Source organism: Paroedura picta, chromosome 1 (genome assembly GCF_049243985.1).
Source record: "Paroedura picta isolate Pp20150507F chromosome 1, Ppicta_v3.0, whole genome shotgun sequence".
Classification (NCBI taxonomy): domain Eukaryota; kingdom Metazoa; phylum Chordata; class Lepidosauria; order Squamata; family Gekkonidae; genus Paroedura; species Paroedura picta.
The window spans coordinates 39,944,081-39,961,633 of record NC_135369.1 but is presented as its reverse complement, the minus strand read 5'-3'; the positions used below and the strand labels follow the sequence as shown (position 1 = coordinate 39,961,633).

Here is a 17,553-nt window from a genome sequence, read left to right as displayed (position 1 = left end):
GAAGTCGTGTCCGACCCATCGCGACCCCATGGACAATGATCCTCCAGGCCTTCCTGTCCTCTACCATTCCCCGGAGTCCATTTAAGTTTGCACCTACTGCTTCAGTGACTCCATCCAGCCACCTCATTCTCTGTCGTCCCCTTCTTCTTTTGCCCTCGATCGCTCCCAGCATTAGGCTCTTTTCCAGGGAGTCCTTCCTTCTCATGAGGTGGCCAATGTATTTGAGTTTCTCAGACTTGCTAATATTCAGCAAACTAATCTTTTCTCTACAGTCCAACCTGACACCTGGAGTAGGGAGAAGATAAATCAGCTGGGCTTCTGATCACCAGTTTGCTGAATATCAGACTTGCTAATATTCAGCAAACTGGTGATCGGAAGCCCAGCTGATTTCTCTTTTCCCTACTCCAGGTGTCAGGTTGGACTGTAGAGAAAAGATTAGTTTGCTCTCTATGACCCAGGCTCTCAGTTCGGAATGGTGTGGAAGACAGGGATCATTTATCTCCTCTTCTTCCCACCCTTCAGCTTAGGCTGAAGAGAAAGGTCCCTTTTGTCTGTCCCTTTTGCAATACAATGATCAGAAGCATCCATTCATTTCCCATCCCATCCCATCCCATTCTTTAGGTTGAAGGGCAAGGAAGAAAACCTATATCTTTCTCTTCTGCCATTTGCCATTTCAGCATTTTCAGAGGAACACAATTCCTACCATTCCTTATCACTTGTGAGTCAGGTTCAAATACCTCTGAAGACTTCCTGTGTTCCATTACAACAAGGCCTAGGATACAGAGAAATCTGCTAGGAGTCCAGAACCCAACTCTCAGCAGATCCCCCAATAAGCTGAGAGCTGACTTCTGATCATAAGGCAACTACAAACTTGTTCAGCAGCTCTTCAAGTTGATTGATGTAAGATAAACATACTTTTATTTATTAAAAGTCTGATTGAGTGTCAAAATTTTAAAAAGTCCAGTAAAATCTTTAACAGAATTTATTCCAAATCCTCCAAATGTGCATTTGAGAACCCCAAAAGTCATACAGTCACTATATGACTCCCCATTTTGCCAGCATTTGGGAACTAGCTGCTCAGATATTCTAGATGCCCAGGTATTCTGTGCTCAAACCTTTAAGAGTTGGGATACATTCTTTCTTTGTCAGAACTACAGAGTAAATTCAGATATTGAGAGAGGGGCTATGGTTCAGTATGCACAAAGACATTGGTCTGTTCTCTGAAATCTGCAGTTAAATGATCTCAAACAGTAGTCATTTAGAAAGACCTTTCTCTGCCAGCCAGAACAGACTAATAGCTCAATGAACCAGTGGACTTACTCAGTATAAGGCAGATTTGCATGTTCATTTTTGACACCTGGAAAAGTAATGTAGTGGTTTAGATAGCTCGGCCTCCAAGATCTGATGAGATCCAGCTATATAATGCCACCTTCCCTCTCCAGTACTTCAGTACCTATACTAATATTGTCCTGCTATAATACCCTGCAAGAAATTCTTCTTGTTGTGGGAAAAGTTGGTAAATCCTAGAAGCAAAATAGGAATGAACAGATTTCCCCTAATGTGTTCCTTTATATTTCTGGGAGTTTACTTTGTGCTGCAGTCCACAGAGCCTTCAGTTTGGATTAATGGGGGGAAAAAGCTTTTCTAAAATTAACTCTAGAATTGGAGCATATACAATTCGCTACAGAATTCAGACCCTCCTCTATATTAACAGTGTCCACATCCACATGGCTGAAACACTGTACAAAATGAATAATTAAGATGTATATATTTGTGTATATATTTTCTCTTTAAGTAAGCATGAGCTCAGGCGTATTTGTAGAATGATACAACAACAATAAACTTGATATAAGCTAACATCAATTGGTTGCTACTTCCCTACCGCCAAGAATTGTATAATTGAACATATGCACATTGGTATCAAAAAGGGAAAGAAAATGCAAATGAAATGGAAGAACTGAATCTTGAGACAAACTGCTCATGAGTAGGGCATTGTACAGTAAACAGAAACCCACATACATGCATCATTCAGGATTCCTAAGACATCAGTTCCATTCTGTAAACATGATCAAATAACTCTCAATTACAGAATTCGAAGGAAGAGAATTCTGGATGCATCATAAAACCAGAAATAGCCCTGAATCTCACACAGTGACACTTGGGGGAAGATATGGAAAGTCCTACTTTGGAGAGTAGGGGGTTGGGCTAGATGACCCATGAGGTCCCTTCCAACTCTATTATTCTGTGATTCTATCGAGAAATTCCTGACCTGGGCCCACTCTGCATACATTGAATAATGCAATTCCACTGTGCTTTTGCAACTGGATTTTCCTATGTGGAACGTTGAATGCATAATCCATTATGTGCAGAATGGGCTCTGGTTAGCCCAGGCTAGTCCAATCTCATCAGATCTCAGAAGCCCTGGGTGTAAACTGCACAGAGCTTTTATTCCAACCCCAGATCGATTCAGTCCCTGCCCTCTACACAGAATGCGATTTCCGTTTGGATTTGGGGTGATTTAAATTTTCCTTCTGCAGCAAGAAGGATTGATCCACAGTGACCCTACCTTTATTGTGCAATATCTCAGAGTGCTGTTAATGCTCAATATCCATTTGGGAAAGAAAGCTCCGTGGTAGAGAACCTCTGATAGGCTACACCTGGTCATGTGACACGCTTGCCTTAAAGGAGAAGCCCCTAATTTCTCTCAACTTCTGTTGGTCCTGGATTTTTCCTCCCTCCTCTGCCTTTTTTGATCCTCTCCCCCACCCCTCCAAGAAAAGAAAGAGACTCCCTGCCTGGCTCCTCTCCCCCCCCCCCCTTCAAGAAAAGAAAGAAAGAGGCTTGCCTCCACCCCCCCCTTCTGAACTACCCTAACCAAGTGCAGAAGACTTTCCTGTTTCAATGGGGAGGGGGGGGGAGAGGAAGACCCGAGTTCAAAGCGATCTGAATTCAACAGGATTGACAATGGAATAAACAAAGTAAGTGCAGACTCTGCCCTGGTTAGTATTTGATTGGGAGTCAGGCGATGGCAAACCTCCTCTGAACTTTACAAGGTCACCATAAGTCAACTGCAATTTGACAGGAAAAAAAAAAAAAGGAGAAGCATCTGAGGGGTTTCAAGGAAAGCAACAAAGAAGTTGAATTATTGAAATTTCTTGGATGGAAAAGCAATACATGGTGGGTGGGGTGTCTGTGTGTCCTTTTGGCATTGAAACAAATATTGCTATTATTTCTGGGTGTTGTCTTCTAAAGAATCCCACAGAAACAAACAAATAAAAAAAAACAGTGTTTCTGTAATATTGTTTAGTTGACATGTTTCCCATGCTTATGTGCCCCTTTATTTTAATACAGAAGTGACTGATAATACTGATTGGGTTTTTTTTTTAATCTCCTAAAATAAAGCTACAATATCATGAAACCATTGCTCATACATTGCTTTAGCCTTGCATGGCAGGTCATAAAACAGCATGGGTAGAACACTATAAGGGACTGCTGGCTGAAAGAATGTGACCCTGTGCCCAGATGGCTCTCGTGGCACCTGAGGCAGGCAACATTCAAGAAGCCCTGAGGAGTAAAGTCATGAAGGCACACCTCCATGAAACATAGAAATGATCATTTTATGGCAACAACAAAAACTTAAGTGTCCTTAAGGGTACAATTATAAAACATCTTAAGCAAACATTATCAAGCCAGCTGCTAACACTGGAGACTGTGCATCTCAGTCGTATGATCCTGTAAAGAACCACAGAGGAGAAAATCAGCGATGGGATTGAATGCATCTGGTGGTGGAGTATTATAATGCCTAGACATCCAGACCTCAGTCCTTGTTACCTAGAGCAGTGGCCAGTGCATCTCTCAAACCAATTGTGAAGATGAGCTTGTACTCTCCTGAAGCATCACCTTTTTACACCATGAAACTCTGGAACAGTTGTAGAGGGTTCTGAATGCTCACATTCAGGGTGCCCAATTCAGAACAGGACCACATTGTACATGAAGGCTTTATCCTTTGCCCCTCATTCTTTTAATGTCCTGAAATGGCCCATGGTAGTCCTATTTAGCTTGTTGGGGAAGTTCATGTGTTCTCTGAGATACATGAAGGTAGAAAGCCAGTAGGGGAACAGGGACTATCTAGTGTTTTGCAGAGTGCCACATGTATGATTGTTCACCCACATGTGTGCTCACTACATGGAGTTCTTGGCTCTTGGAGATCACGTCCATTTCCTTGAGGCTAGGGTTGCCGACCTGGAGAAGGTGAGGCAGTGAGAGAGGTTTGGTGCTGACAGCTCATCTGCAGTTGTGGTGAGAGTCAGGAGGAGGGATGACATCAGTCTGAGGAGGAGGGATGTGAACCCTTAGAAGACACCCCTTCCTTGGGCAACAAACTGATATCCCCTCACATTCAGGATACACCTGAGGGGTTGGAAAGAGATGGGCTTCTGGTAGTGGGTGATTTGATTGTTAGGAATATATAGAGGGGGTCTGTGTTTTGACTGCATGGTGTTTTGACTGCATGGTGACTTGTTGTGGTGGTCATTGTACACTCTCTAGATAGGCTGATTGATAGTGCTGAGGAGGAATCAGCAGCCATGGTACATATATTGATGCTAATAACATTGGAAAATGTAGTTGTGTTTTCCAGGAAGAAAAATTTACTAGACAGTATTCTCAGAAGTGCTGCCGGTACCATGTGCACCGGCAGCTAGACAGGCATAGATGCATGGATGAGACAGTGGTGCCGGGAGGAAAAGTTTAGATTTGTTAGGCACTGGGGAACCTATACAAAGGAGATAGCATTCATTTAAGCCAAAAGGGAACCAGGCTGCTAGCAATTAATATCAAAAAGTTGGCAGAGCAGCTTTTAAATTAATCCTGAGGGGAAAGCTGACAGGATCTGGGGAGCCTCCAGTTCAGGACAAGTCAGTCCAAAGGGATGACTGCATAAAAACTCAGGGTAATATTGATAGGCATATAATAGAACTTTAGAGTGTGGATAGGATGGTGACTGAGGACCATGTGTGGCAATGAAGGGGCCAAGGGAGGAAAGTGTTACTGCAGAAGGAAACACATAATAGGTGTCTGTACACCAGTGCTAGAAATCTTAGAGCCAAGATCGGAAAGCTGGAGTGCTTAATGTTCAGTGGCAATTTAGATATAGTGTTGTTATGTGCGAAGTCGTGTCCGACCCATCGCGACCCCATGGACAATGATCCTCCAGGCCTTCCTGTCCTCTACCATTCCCCGGAGTCCATTTAAGTTTGCACCTACTGCTTCAGTGACTCCATCCAGCCACCTCATTCTCTGTCGTCCCCTTCTTCTTTTGCCCTCGATCGCTCCCAGCATTAGGCTCTTCTCCAGGGAGTCCTTCCTTCTCATGAGGTGGCCAAAGTATTTGAGTTTCATCTTCAGGATCTGGCCTTCTAAAGAGCAGTCAGGGTTGATCTCCTCTAGGACTGACCGGTTTGTTCGCCTTGCAGTCCAAGGGACTCGCAAGAGTCTTCTCCAGCACCAGAGTTCAAAAGCCTCAATTCTTTGACGCTCGGCCTTCCTTATGGTCCAACTTTCGCAGCCATACATTGCAACTGGGAATACCATAGCCTTGACTAAACGCACTTTTGTTGGCAGGGTGATGTCTCTGCTTTTTAGGATGCTGTCTAGATTTGCCATAGCTTTCCTCCCCAGGAGCAAGCGTCTTTTAATTTCTTTGCTGCAGTCTCCATCTGCAGTGATCTTGGAGCCCAGGAAAATAAAATCTGTCACTATCTCCATTTCTTCCCCATCTATTTGCCAGGAATTGAGAGGGCCGGATGCCATGATCTTTGTTTTCTTGATGTTGAGTTTCAAGCCAACTTTTGCACTCTCCTCCTTCACCCGCATCAACAGGCTCTTTAGTTCCTCTTCACTTTCTGCCATTAGAGTGGTATCATCTGCATATCTGAGGTTGTTGATATTTCTCCCTGCAATCTTGATCCCAATTTGTGACTCCTCTAATCCCGCATTTCTCATGATGTGCTCTGCATATAAGTTAAATAGGCAAGGCGACAGTATACAGCCTTGCCGAACTCCTTTCTCAATTTTGAACCAGTCAGTGATTCCATGTTCAGTTCTCACTGTTGCTTCTTGGCCTGCATATAAATTTCTCAAGAGACAAATAAGATGCTCTGGTATTCCCATCTCTTTAAGAACTTGCCACAATTTGTTGTGCTCCACACAATCAAAGGCTTTAGCATAGTCAATGAAGCAGAAGTAGACGTTCTTCTGGTACTCCCTAGCTTTCTCCATGATCCAGCGTATGTTGGCAATTTGATCTCTAGTTCCTCTGCCTCTTCGAAATCCTGCCTGTACTTCTGGAAGTTCTCGGTCCACATATTGCTGGAGCCTAGCTTGTAGGATTTTGAGCATAACTTTGCTAGCATGAGAAATTAGTGCAATGGTGCGGTAGTTTGAACATTCTTTGGCATTGCCCTTCTTTGGGATTGGAATGTAAACTGACCTTTTCCAATCCTGTGGCCATTGTTGAGTTTTCCAAATTTGCTGGCATATTGAGTGTAGCACTTTTACTGCATCGTCCTTTAAGATTTTGAATAGTTCAACTGGAATGCTGTCACCACTACTAGCTTTATTGTTGCTCAGACTTCCTAAGGCCCATTTGACTTCACATTCCAGGATGTCTGGCTCCAGGTCAGTAACTACCCCACCGTGGTCATCAGGGATGTTAAGCTCGCTCTTGTATAGTTGTTCTGTATAATTTTGCCACCTTTGTTTAATCTCTTCTGCTTCTGTGAGGTCCCTACCATTTTGGTCCCTTATCATACCCAACTTTGCATGAAACGTTCTCTTCATACCTCCAATTTTCTTGAAAAGATCTCTGGTCCTCCCCATTTTATTGCTTTCTTCTATTTGTTTGCACTGTTCATTTAAGAAGGCATTCTTATCTCTTCTAGCTTTTCTCTGGAATTCTGCATTCAATTGGGTGTATCTTTCTCTTTCTCCCTTGCTTTTCACTTCCCTTCTCTCCTTAGCTATTTGTAAAGCTTCCTCAGACAGCCATTTTGATTTCTTGCACTTCTTTTTCTTTGGGATGGTTTTAGTTGCTACCTCTTGTACAATGTTGCGAACCTCCGTCCATAGTTCTTCAGGCACTCTGTCTATCAGATCTAATTCCTTAAATCTATTTGTCACCTCTACTGTGTATTCGTCGGGGATATGATTTAGTTCATACCTGAGTGGCCTAGTGCTTTTCCCTACTTTCTTCAATTTAAGCCTAAATTTTGCAACAAGAAGCTCATGATCTGAACCACAATCAGCTCCTGGTCTTGTTTTTATTGACTGGATAGAACTTTTCCATCTTTGGCTGCAGAGCACATAGTCAATCTGATTTCTGTGTTGACCGTCTGGTGATGTCCATGTGTAGAGTCGTCTCTTGGGTTGTTGGAAAAGAGTGTTTGCTATGACCATTGTATTCTCTTGACAAAATTCTACCAGCCTGTGCCCTGCTTCATTTTGTACTCCAAGGCCAAACTTGCCTGTTATCCCGGTTATCTTTTGGCTTCCTACTTTAGCATTCCAATCCCCCATGATGATAAGCACATCATTTTTTGGCATTGCTTCTAGAAGGTGTTGTAGGGCTTCATAGAACTGATCAACTTCATCCTCTTCAGCAGCAGTGGTTGGGGCGTAGACCTGGATCACTGTGATGTTGAATGGTTTGCCTTGGATTCGAACTGAGATCATTCTGTCATTTTGGGGATTGTATCCCAAGACTGCTTTTCCTACTCTCTTATTGATTATGAAGGCTACTCCATTTCTTCTGCGAGATTCTTGTCCACAGTAGTATACCTGATGGTCATCTGAATTAAATTCACCCATTCCTGTCCATTTTAGTTCACTGATTCCTAAAATGTCGATGTTCAGTCTTCTCATTTCTTGTTTAACCACGTCCAGCTTGCCTTGATTCATGGATCTGACGTTCCAGGTTCCTATGGAATAAAAATCTTTACAGCATCGGACTGTCTTTTCGCCACCAGTTACTTCCACAACTGAGCGTCCTTTCGGCTTTGGCCCAGTCACTTCATTCATTCTGGCGCTACTCGTACTAGCCGTCTGCTCATCCCCAGTAGCATATTGGACACCTTCCGACCTGAGGGGCTCATCTTCCGGCGTCATATCGTTATGCCTATTGGAACTGTCCATAGAGTTTTCATGGCAAAGATACTGGAGTGGTTTGCCATTTCCTTCTCCAGTGGATCACCTTTTGTCAGAGCTCTCAGCTATGACCTGTCCGTCTTGGGTGGCCCTGCACGGTATAGCTCATAGCTTCACTGAACTACGCAAGCCCCCTTGCCACAACAAGGCAGCGATCCTTGAAGGGGGTTAGATATAGTAGGTATCTTAGATATAGTAGGTATCTTATAAACATTGTGGAACAGGGGAAATCTATGGGATACAGCCATTCCTGGGTATAAGCTCTATAAACAGGACCAGGAGGGACAGGTTGGTGGCAATGTTGCATTGAACATCAAAGCAACTCAAGTTACTTAGAGAGCATCAGCAGAAATACCTCAGTTGAGGTGATACGGTTGAAAATACCAGATCCTAAGGGTTGCTTAAAAGTATGGGTTCCAGAGAATACTTATACAGATGAGTGCAGTAGCATTTAGGTTTGGCCTAGACAACCTATACTCCACTACTACAGATCCTCGTAATCATATTCTAGCCTGTCTGTTATTTGGAACTTCCATCCTCTTTTCAGATTCAAACAAGTAGCAACAAGAGAAGGGTATTGAATCTCTGCTAGACTCTCATGGTGAGCAACAATTTGGATTCAAGTGTTTATAGATGGATTAAAGGTTGGGGGAGGAATTCTACCTGGGATGCTTCAGATTTCACATCTCTCCCAAACATCATAAATGACAATGGAGAAAAGCAAAATGCTCAAATAATAAATACTGATTTGCATTGCGTAAATAATGATCAATGCCAAAAATGAAGCAATAGGAAAAGGAATATCTACCCAAATGTAAGTCCCTCTGCGCTGCACTAACATTTAGTTCAAAAACAGCGTCCACTGGATCATAGCTTCGAGTTAACACTGGTCCCTGTGCTGGACTTTAGAACTTTCTCTAAAGTAAATGCCTCAAGCAACACACAAAGCTACTCCAAAGTAATTACTATGCGGTCAAACCTTCAGTAAGCCCAAGCATGTGAGCATAATCAAAGGCAGCAAAATGTAAAAAAAAAAAAGCATGGAGAGAAGAGCTAGAAGATTAAGGGACCTATCATGGTGTGCCAATGAAAGACCTCAAGATAAACTGTATCAGGAGTCATAAATCTACAACTAGGTCTGAGAGCCAATTGCTTTTGGCATATAGAAGCTAATCCACAACTCCTAAAGATATTACATTATTGACAGATTTATGCCAAAGACGCTCACCTAATTTTTTTTCTCCTGACATTTTATGGCATCGACAAAGGCTTTCAAATAATTCCTTTCAAGTATTCTCTTTCTCAAAACTTCACAGTCAAGTTTTGACGAGGGGAAGAACAGTGATTAATTGCTGTTTGCAGCCTTGCATGCGAAAATAGCAGGGCTTTTTTTCAAATTGTGATTTATTTAGTGCCAATGCAATTCATACTTTCTCGTTCAGGACTCCCCAAGTTAAACCACCGTTTTAATATAATTCCATAAAAGATTAGATTAGGGGGAGGGGATGCAAGCCCTTCCCATTGAAAATTCAGGTGCTGAATGTGCTCAAAGAACACCATAAATCAAGCTTGTCAGACGTTTCAATGGAATCAGTCTATATGGTTACCTTGTCTATTATTTAGAAAGCATAGGCAACCAGTGATATATTCTAGCGTGCTCTGTGCATCTGATTTGCATACAGTCATGCCTCCCTCCCTCCCTTTCTCTTTAATCTAAGCTTCTTTGGGTTTTTTTAAAAAAAGAACATAATTACGGATTTTCATTTTAACTTTGAAACCCAGTGACTTTTATTTTGATTGCCTCATAATTACAGGGCTCATGTCGATTTAGCGTCCATTTGGATTCCTCCGCAGTGATGTCTCTGTATGTTGGATTGGCAAGTAATGAACCGTGTGAATTCAGAGGTGATGAACTATTGCTTTCCAGACACATAACTCACCGTGAAATTGCATAGCCTTTAGTTAAGGCCTTTTTGCTTACTCTTAAATACTTCTTGGCAAATCTACCCAAGATTCTCTAATGAAACGGCAGCATTATGCTGAAGTATCTCATGCTAGCTTAATGAAAGAGCTTAGGAGGGGGGGGGGGAGGATCACACACAAACCAAAAAACACAAGCCAAGCTCATCTGTCTCCCTGTCAGGATTGTTCTTTGCATTTTACAGTTATGGTGCATTGTGATGATGATGCACTCATACATAATCTTACATACCTGGTCAAGGCTCCTCCATATCAGTAAATTATCCATGACCTACATTTCCCACAAGGGAATGATACAGACAAGGTGTTTGACTAGAACTGACTGATAATAGGATGCACTGCATTTTTGATGGCAGACTTACAGCCCAAATTTAAAATGCATGAAACAATGTATTATTTAGCGAAATCTGGCTTGGCAAAACACATAGGAAGATTTACATATATGGTAGGTCTGAGATGCTACTTTATCTGCAACAAGGTATCTTGATCCTATGGAGCCACTGAGCCGGGGGCATACTGGGTAGGCTGTCAGCCTTGGAGCAGGAGAGATCTGGAGTGAAATATATGCTCAGCCAAGATGGCTAGGGTGGCCTTTGACAGGCTTTTCACCATTCATAATATTCTTGCAGCAACACCAGTGGATGGTCCTCAGGTAGTATTGTGAGGGTAGAGGGAATGTTTTCACAATGATCTCTTTTTCAGACCGATGAGGAAATGAATGCTGGTAGAGAAGGCAGCGATGTGAAACATATGGAAAAGATGAGGACTTGTACATAAATGGTCTTTTCCTTGGCATTCCTTACATGAGCCATTCAATATGAAAACCTGCTGAGTATGTGGCAGACACTGAACAGTTCCTTGCTCCTTACCCACAGCTCCTGCAGGAGCAGTCCTGTCAGGAAACGAGGTTCTGGGTTGATAAGCCTCATGAATCATTGTCTCGTGTGTGTTACAGTCAATGAGAGAAAATGGAGGGTATTAGTTTTAAGTATCGCCCCACCTCTAGAAGGCTTCATTTGCAGCTATAGCCAGCAATCCCTCACAGCATAATATGACAACAGAAGATGAGTTAGTCATCATCAACGTAGACCACGAACTTTTTTGACTGACTTTCAACTGATCAGGAAAACCTGTTTTGGACTTTAGCAGTATACTGGTCCCCCCCTTTCTTTAATGGAAGGCTGAGGAATGAATGATAAATGGATAAATAAATTAGGTGTCACAATGAGGAGGGACAGCCCTGAGAATGTAGGGTAAATACAATGAGACGTTGATGGGATGCTTATGTTTACTCATACCAACTTGTCATGGGCATCCAATTCAAAAGGAAATGGAGAGGGGATTCCCACTGGAACTAGCAGCAGCATCAACCCCCCCCCCCCATCCCAGCCTTCTAGCTTGAGGGGATGCTGATTCTGCCAGCCTTTTAGAAGTGAAGAAACAGAACAAAACAGAAAGAGAGTAGAGTATGTCTGTTGTGCTGACTCCTGAGCCAGGACAGGGTTGCCTGAAAATAACAACTGAAGTCATTGAGAAGGAAGTCATTAAGCAGGGACCAAATAAAGTTGTGTCCCTAATGCCTCCATCACATGCCTTAATTCTGGGCAACATCCCTCCTCATTTAGACCAGAATTCTGACCATCAATAGCCAAGTAATTTATAAGGCTTTACTTACTGGATTTGTATTCCTGTGTGTACGTCCTATCTAAATAAAAGTGATTGGCAACAGAAGTTAAAATTATGTTGATGATTTTTTGTTTCTAACTCTATCAGCTGACACTGAGCTGTTAAAGCAGGCACTGGGAGCCAGGGTGATAGTTTTAAAAGTAGTGATGGGGAGAATTCTCTGGAAGAATCCATCTGTCATATCAGGGTAAAAGAGTGTAAGAACGTTGAAAAAAATAATTTAAAAGCATAGGTTACAGTCTGTGTCCTTTCCTCCAGAAAAAGGCTCTTGAGAGTGTCCATTCAATTTAAGCATCGAGAAATTCTCTCTGATTACTATATTGTAAATGAGAACACCAGGGCCAGCTAGTTTTCATTCCTGGCTGGGCTAGCTCAACTGGCAGCCCTCAAGAAGGCCTATCATATCATGAAATTATTGGGCCAGAAATTAGGTGGGCAGTTGTTCTTCAGCCAAAAGGACTGCTTAAGCAGCATATACATATTTCTGCATAATGAAGTGAAGAAAATGGTAGTGATAGGCCAGAATGCATTGGAAGGAACAGCCCCTCACCTAGAAGAACTGTTCTCCCACCCCTCTGAGCAGCTTTTATTTTCATGCTCAGATGCAAATTGCTGATTCTACGAGGGGAACATATTCAGCCTTAGCACCCAGAAGTTTGTCAACTTTGAGGAACTGGTAACCACCTGAAGATCTGTTAATGACCAATGAAATATAGTTCAAGGTTTCATCATTTGATCCTTAGTCCTCTTGAAAGCAATTTCCAGTTAGAAGCAGATGGCTCTTGATAACTCTTAATGGCTCAGGCACAGATTTCAGAGTAGAAATTCCTCTTGTCCTTGGTCTACTTGCACAATGCTTACCCAAAGCTACAAATGTGGGGGCAGATCTTTGTGAAACAGTGAGAAATACCTGCCTGGTGGCCAATCTCAATCTCTGTCTCTGGCTAAGGAAACTCAAAAAGGGTATTTTTTGTCAAATTTAACTTTTACTTTCATGATGCACTTAGTTGGCAAACAACTTCATTAAAAAAGGAGACTTTGACTGGACAAACTAGTCATCAGTATTTTGGGGATGTTTCCAATGTCATCAGGAAATACAATACTTTGACCCCCAAGGGCCAGAGAGTGTTCAGAGGTTTCCTTGTCACTGTCCCCATTCCTATCAGGAAGTCCTGAAGAGTATAGATCAGTATTCAACAGTAGTCTCTTTGCCAAGCAACAAGTCTATGATGCATTGGCCCAATTATGATTATGATTGGCAGAGCCTTTAACATCAACTGTTTGGGAAAGCAAGTCCATTTCTATGATGACAAAGTACAAAGCATATAGTTTCTGACCTGTCCTGAGCATCACTCTTACTATTGTAAGTTATTTTTTAAACCAATAACTTAGAGGGGGGGAGAGAGAGTCACACCTCATTTCTTTTCTCAATGAAATTTCACATGCCCTTAAACCCTCTACAGTTTTTGCAAGTTCGAAGCCTGGATCCAAAGGATGAATAACTGCTACCATTTAAAAACGATGTATTCCATCTCTGTTTTGTGTGTGTCCTCTCTCTCTCTCTCTCTCTCTCTCTCTCTCTCTCAAATAATGCTTAACAATAATATTTAATACTAAACATTTTTGGAATGAACAGCCGGAATGACTTACACAGAGGTCAATGAAAAATCAAAACAATTTAAATGTCATATACTGAAATAATGAGAATGGTTTAGTTTCACAGCAGAAAATCACTGGGCAAATTTCTGTTTGATGTACTCTCATCCCCCAAAGATGGTGGTCACCCAAACTAAAGTGTCTGATAGTAGGCTGTTCAAGCTTTGAATGTATGTGTTTGTGGTCAGCGATCTCCAAAATGGGTAAGAAGAGCTCCTCACTGATTTCTCAGTGTTTGCGTTCTGTGACATATATCACAATACTGGATTTGATGTACGTTGATGTTGTGGTTTAGTGTATTTGGTCTTGCCATCCAGCTATTCTGTCAAAGGAATATGATTCTGTTCTAAAAAGGCAAGGGATTTCCATCAATCTGCCTTCTGACCAAACCTTTCAGGAAATGCTTCCATTTGATCCTCAGCACGTCTCTGAGTAATGTTCTCATGTCACTCAAATGCATGATGTGACCATCCCCACAAAGCTGTTACCATTCAGTGATGTTGATTGTATAAGGCAGTTTGGATGTAAAAGAATGGGCCTTAGTGTTTAAAACTAGCCATGCAATGCAATCCCAAACCGAGTTACCCCCTTCTAAATCCTTCTTGAAGTCAATGAGCTTAGGAGAATGGAACTCTGCTTAGAATGGCATTGTGACTGGCTCAAGGATGTCCACGGTGTAGGTTATCTCTTGCACATAAAAACCCCTTTCCAAATAATATTCTCAGTCATGCACTGCGACTGTAAATATTGCAAGCACAGAACTGGAGGTTACACAGAAGATTCATCTTACACAAAACTCACATGATTCTTCTGTGTAACCTCCAGTTCTGTGCTTGCAGCTTGGCATGCCCCATGGAGTTACTGTTCTCGTCAGTACTATGAAAATCCTAATTTGCTTCAAATGAAAAAAGCCCTAATTAGCAGAATCCCTAGCCACTGAATCATTCTCTTTGTTAGCACACACACACCTCGAGGGCATTTGGGTTTCCTTGTGCAGCCTCCTTCTCCCCAAGGCCTCAGAGAAACATTCCTCGGAGAGACCCATGATACAACTGTGATTAGATCTATGCAGGCAAATAACTATATTTTACTGCACTCTGGAAATGACAGTGGACAACATGCATTTCCTTGACAGCAGCCTTATTCTTCAATTGGTACAGACATATAGAAGTAAAAGAACCTATTATGTTAGGGCCACACTACACCTTACATGTTGTTACACATTTTGGTCCCCTACCAGTCTTCTGAGACTCAAAAATAGCCTTGAAAGTTTTAAATGGGAGGGAACAAATTGTCCTGTTAGTGAGGTCCTGTTCATGAAGACTCCTCAGAAGAAGAGCCTTGCCAGAGCTCCCAGCTTCACCTGAGCCTCAGCGCAGAGCTTAGCCCAGCCAAATATTCAACAGGCAAAGAGCTCAGACTAGCAGAAGAGAATGAAGCTGCAGACGAACCAGAGCTTAGACTCCAAAGCTGTTGCAGAAGTTTTTCATGCCTCTGCCCAGCCTCCAGCTGCGGCTCCCCTTCTTGTTAGGGTCACCTGAACCAATTAAACAAACTTAGGATCTCCAGTTCAGACTAAAAGGCACCACACTAGGTTAGCAAGACAATTGCTGACTGCAGAAGCCTGTGAGTAATCACAGGGTGAGAAGGAACAGGCTGCTGACAGTATATATTAACTTGGGACTAGGAGGACTGGGTTGCTGATACAACTTTACAGTTAATTGTAATCTGCTCCCTCTGCTAAAGCCCTTGGACTGCGTGAATGAACCTTTGACTAACTGGATTTTCTGACCCACTGACCTTGCATTATATATCACCTTGGTGTTCTGTTTTGGATATTGATTCTCCCTGCTTTCCAGTCAGCTCATCTGTGCTTCCTTCCACTAGAAAGCTGAAACCTGAGATCAGCACTGTTTAACATTTTTCCTCAAAATTACACCTCCAAGAGATTTATGAACTGTAGGAGCAAGGATATAGAGCAGGGGTCCCCAATGTGGCTCCCACCCACATCCCACCCCAACAAGAGTTCTGTTTTTAAAAATTGCTGCTTTGGCAGCAATTACTACCACAGGACAAGGATCTTCATTGTATGACTTAAGGTAACCTGCAACAGCCATTTTATGGCTGACTCTTGTCTCCATGACATTTTGTGGTGGTGACTGTTTTTGGCTGTGTCTACCATGCAATGTCAGTATTCTCAAGGTATCCAGAGACACCAAAATGTTGGGGACCCCTGTATCTATCTTTTACTCATGAGGAGAACATCTGTCTGGGGAGAGAACCTTCGAGCAGGTAAACAGATGGTAAAATAGTTAAAAAGCAGGACCCAGCTACAGCTACTCCAAAGTATTACTTCCTGAAGTAAATTTGAGGATATGCATCTATTTACAAGGTTCTTTGGCGTTAACAAGATGATTTACTTTATGGGTGACTTGAAAGACATTATGTATGTATGTATGTATGTATGTATGTATGTATGTATGTATGTATGTATGTATGTATGTATTTATTTATTTATTTATTTATTTATTTATTTATTTAGGATGTTTATGGACTTGGATCTGTTTGCACAAGAGCACACTGAAAATCCATGACCTTGCACAAATGCAAGCTCTAGGATATGTGGACCACAGCAGAGACTCCCTGGGATCCTATGTTTTTTAAAAAAATGTTGGTTGTCCAGTAGTACATTCCTTTGCAACCTTATGGCAATTCAATATCATTGATTTCAAACAGCTTAAACTGAAGACACACTACAAAGGGTGAACCTGTTCACACATACACACACACACACGTATATATGCATGCATGCATGTATGTATATGTATATATATACACACACACACATATATATACCTTGCCACAATTATTTTATGTTGTCTTAATTTTATTATTATTTACCTTTGGTGCAAATTGTCTGAAGAAAGATGGCCTTATAAATATTTTAGACAGACAGACAAGAACTAATGACAGCTTCTGTGAGTGCTTTTCAATTAACAAATGGTCAGGAGAAAGAAACGTGCAATGACAAGTACTATGTGATGTGGCTGTAGACCATGGAAGCTCTCGATATATCAGCCTAGAAGTAATGAGCATGTGGTGGGTCGATGACAGAACCTTATTAATTGGGACTTCTATTGCACTGCTTCCTTTCACCCAAGCCTTTAATGTTTTTGCCATCACACTGCCAAATTTCCCATGAGAATAATGGGGACTAGATTATTTAAAAATGGATAGAAATGCTAGTCCTGTGAATTCTCTCCACTGCATATGTGATGTTCCAGGATATTGGCATGTATGAGGGATATATGAACTGATGTGCAAAAATGATAAACATAGTTCCTTGCAAGGTCTTACTCTAATGTTAGATCCTGCTTGAGAATCCCTCTGTCTGTTGGATGAAGGGAAATCCAAGATTGAAATGAATGGAATTTGTATAAGAATACAATGAAGCAATTGCTTACCATTTCTGAGATGCTTATATGGTTATGAGAAAATGGGCACATACATCTGCAAACATTAGTGCCTGTTATATTTGTGAAAAAGCACTAGGGGAGAAGCAGTGTCCAGGATACATCCAGTGTCCGGACACTGCTTCTGCTCAGCGAGCTAATCCGTGCATGCCCAGCAAAGACCAGCAAAGCTGGGCATCCACAGATTGGGCCAGCCCCTATGGCGCCCTCCCACAGGGGCCAGCAGTGAGGTGTGACCCCAGCCTCATGGGCAGATGCTCCCCAGTCACAGAGGGTGGCAGAATTGAGGTGCCTTGACCGGGCTGCTATTCCCAATGCCCACTGGTGCGGCCACCTGCCACCAATATTGCCCATGCTGCCAGCACTGCAGGCTGCTTGGCAGCAGAGGCTGACAGTCCCAGGATGCCCTGCCCAGCTGTGCAGGAGCCTGGGACTGCTGCAGCCAGCCAAGCCCACTGTTCTGGCCACCCGCCAGCCAGCCCATGCCTTCTTGCCACGGCTGCTGTGCCCTCCCCCCGCTAGTGCCCGTTGCATCCCTGGGTGCAATGGGCTCTAT

General features: G+C 42.4%; 1 protein-coding gene and 1 pseudogene across 38 annotated transcripts in view; one reads left to right on the top strand and one right to left on the bottom strand.

Annotated features, from left to right (window-relative positions):
• NRXN1 (neurexin 1) overlaps positions 1 to 17,553 on the bottom strand; it is a 1,166,434-nt gene that overhangs the window by 496,732 nt on the left and 652,149 nt on the right. The gene's annotated exons all lie outside the window — the stretch shown is intronic.
• Positions 10,760 to 13,366, top strand: LOC143830049 (KICSTOR subunit 2 pseudogene; annotated as a pseudogene).